The sequence below is a fragment of the Neopelma chrysocephalum genome, unplaced genomic scaffold, assembly GCF_003984885.1.
Source record: "Neopelma chrysocephalum unplaced genomic scaffold, ASM398488v2 Primary Assembly neopelma1_59, whole genome shotgun sequence".
Lineage (NCBI taxonomy): Eukaryota > Metazoa > Chordata > Aves > Passeriformes > Pipridae > Neopelma > Neopelma chrysocephalum.
Window position 1 is genome coordinate 18,948,185 of NW_020897714.1, and position 3,520 is coordinate 18,951,704.

General features: G+C 54.7%; 1 long non-coding RNA gene across 1 annotated transcript in view; it reads left to right on the forward strand.

The window, feature by feature from the left end:
* The first annotated feature begins 688 nt into the window (after positions 1–688).
* The window catches only part of LOC113966066, a 49,336-nt gene continuing 46,504 nt past the window's right edge, over positions 689–3,520 (forward strand). Inside the window, exon 1 of the long non-coding RNA XR_003533699.1 lies at positions 689–1,182. This is a non-coding gene — a long non-coding RNA (uncharacterized LOC113966066). The remainder of the gene's footprint in view (positions 1,183–3,520) is intronic.

Genomic DNA, 3,520 nt, shown 5'->3' on the forward strand with positions numbered 1-3,520 from the left:
GGGAGGTGGAAGGTCTTCCTGTAAGCTGTTGCGTGTACGTGAGGATATATGGCTCCAGGTGGTTTCTGAGGAGCTGTTGCATTTCTGTGTGGTGATTTGAGAAGGTGTATGAAAGACAGTCTACACAGAACAGTCACATGCCTGTATTTACGTATGGATGAAACGTTTCTCCCACCTCCTGTTACATTTTTACCTGTCAATTTTTTTAGCAAATACTCATGCTCAGGGACATGTATCAAGGTGTAGTTTCCCATGGCTGTTGCCATACCTGTGTCAGTAGGTGTATGGCTGTTGCATGCACATATGTGTATGTGTGTGTAGCTCCCCAGGAGCTGTTGCTTGTAACTGTGTGGTTCCTCGAAGTTGTTGTATTTTCATGTGGATGACCTGATCCTAAGAAGCTGTAGCCTCTGTGTGTGTGTGATTCCCCAAGAGCTGTTGCTTCCTGGGAAGCTGTTGTATGTTGCGTGTAGCTCTTAAGCAGCTGTTGTAGGGAAATTGCGTGTGCGTGTGTGTGTACGTGTGTGTGTACGTGTGCGTGTGTGTGTACGTGTGTGCGCACGTGTGTGTGCGTGTGCGTGTGCGTGTGCGTGTGCGTGTGTGTGCAGTTCCCCAGCAGCTGTTGCATGCGTGTGCTCATGTCTCCGGTGGAGGCCCACCCCTTTCCGCCTGCACCGGAGCAGTGGCTGTGCAGGCGAGGAGAGCTCGGAACTGGCTCCATGGGAGAGGGTCCTTCTGCTGTCAGAGCCTTCCCAGCTGGGAAAAGCAGTGCCGCCGGCTCTGGTCCCAGAGCCCTATCAGCCGAGCCTGTGGCGAATTAATCACTTGCGTTTTAAATGCCAATACAGCCCTTTCTGCCTTCTTCCCCCAGTGATGCGGATGCGGCGAAGGCAGCAAATCCTCCGGCTGTGCGTGCCCTCCCCGGACTGCTGCTCCATCCCCGCCTGTCGTGCTCGCGCGTGTGCAAGGCTGGGAGCGCTGCCTAGGTGCGGCCAGGAATGAGACAGCTGTGGGGCACGGAACAGTACAGCTCCAAGGGGTGACACAAGTGGGGGATACCCCCCCTCCACACACACATCTGCAGGGCTGCAAGTTGCTTGAAGACAGGGGTCTTTTGTGCCTCCACTTCATCTCTGTCATGCCCCATATGGAAGCAGGGAGCAATCGCCCCTCCAGAAGCAGGTACGTGCGTGTGTATGTGTGACACGTTTTTGTGTGCAGTCCTTGTGCAGCTGCCTCGGGTGTCCTCGGCTCCTGGCTGTCATCTGTGTTGCCTCTCGAAGAAGCGGCTGAGATTGGAAAGGGGGGAGAAGGGCAGGATGCATGGATTGCCCTTTTCTTCCAGCTCGTGCACGCACTCCCTGGGGGGTGGATGTCTCTGATCTGAGGATGAAGTCGAGGGGTGAGTGCAAGGGAGATGGGGTCCGGGGGGGTGGGTGGGGGAGAGATTGTGCCTTCATGGGGTGATGGGAGGGAGGGAGAGAGGCTTGGAGATAGGTCTGTCTCCCTTTCAGTGTGTGTGGGTGTTTGAGTGTGTGCACTTGCTTATGATCAGGATGCTGAATAGGTTCAGGGCTTGCTGCACACAGCTGGATTTGACCCATCTGCATCTATTCAGACCTTGCAAGAAGAGAGGACTTGTGTGTATACGTGCATATATATGTGTGTGTGTCTTTGTGTGTGTATACATATATACATATAGGTATAGCTATAGGTAAATGTATATACCCCCCACATACATGCATGTGCAGATAGATACACAGATAGACCTCTACGTATATTGTCTGCAGTTATGGGATGAGAAGAAGACAGCTTCATCCCACAGCCCCCTGGTCCCTGCCTCTTTGCAAACTTTGTTGGGGAGCCTTTGCGGGCGGTGATGTGTGTGTCTGTGTGACTGTCCGTGTGTGGTGTGTGAATATTCGCCTGGTTTGCATGCAGGGGAGTGAGTGAATCTCTGCTCTTACACTGCTCTGCTGGGAGGCTGACTGGCTGCAGAAAAGTCATTGCGTGGTGTCTGTCGGGTGTGTGAATGTGTCTGTGGTGGTGGTGGTAGCCGAGTGTTTACGTAGGGGCCCAGGACAGCTACTCGAATGCATATATAAGTGTATATGTATTGCCTGCAGAGTGTCTGCGTGCCCATTTATTCCACCAGAGAAAGCATGCCCACATTTTTATGCATAAGGATCTTCCTGCTTTGGGGCATGGGATGGGGGGAGGAGAAGCTGAATGAATGAATGGGAGCAAAAGGAGGGGGAAGGAGGAGGGGGTGGGGTGGGGAGAGAGACGAACAGACGCATCCTATTCTCATCCCAGGACAGGCAGGAGTGTACAGCTGCTGCTGTTCCCATTCCAGAGCTTGGATCTGGCTGGGGAAAGGCAGCATAAATCTGCTAATGCTGCAGCAGGCAGCATATTCGTGAGCTGCTGTGCGTAATGCCGTCTCATGTGTGTGTGCTGGTGTGCCCCCCACCTCTGCACGCATGCATTGCGAGCACATGTGTGTGTATTCCATGTGTGTGTGTGCACGGGGGCGGGGGTGGCTGTGCATAAACAATACGCTCACAAACATCCTCGCAAGCACCCAGGGAAGGAGGTGTCGATGGGGAGGAGAGCATCGCTCGTGCGCTGCGGGCGCGTACATCCTGCAGCCGTGCACAGCTCGTGGTCCAGTGGCACCAACTCTGGGCTCATGCAAGCACAGTGGGTCCGCACAAAGGGGGTGCGCACGTGCAGGCCAGACTTAAGGGCTGCTCCCCTTCCTTTTCACTAAAGGCTGGAGAGCAGGACCCTTCTCCCCACTCTGGAGGTAGGGAGCTGTAAACCAAGGTGTGGAGCAGGGAGAGGATTGCTGAAATTGCAGGAGGGGTAAAGATTACGTAGGGAGTGGGGAGAAGGAGGGGGGTCCATCTCCCTGGGGGGGGCCTAGGGGACTGGGAAACCTGGCTGCATTGCATGCTGCGAGCCAAGGAATTTGTCATGCACCGGGAGCTTGGAGGGAGTGGGAGTGTGTGTAATGTGGGGGAGCTGGGGTGGAGGGGGAGAAAGGAGGCTGTGTTGAGGTATGAGGGGATTTCTGGTGAGCCTTACCTCCCCACACCCGCCCTCCCGGGTCCCCACACATCCCGTCACTCCTGGGTCCCGAGAAGCGCAGCCTGACAGCATCGCTAATGTAATATTCAAAAGAAGCTTCATTTGCATGGAACATGCATTATTAATATATTTAAATACAGCCCCCCTCTCGCCTCCCCCCTCTGTGCAGACGGTACTAGCAGCAGTGAGGAAGCTGCAGGGAGTGGAGGGGTGCCGATGCAGTGCCAGGGGTGAGAAGCAGCTACTTTAATCCTACTGAATTCCCCAACCCAGAAACCCACCCCTACTCCCAACCCCTTCCCCACCTGCCACCCTCCTCACCCCATTATTTTCCTTTGGGGGGTGGTTGAGTTTCAGGGCACCCAACCCACAAGCATGCAGATTTGTCGGCATGAAGCAAGCTGCCTTAATTTCTCTTTCCCCCCCC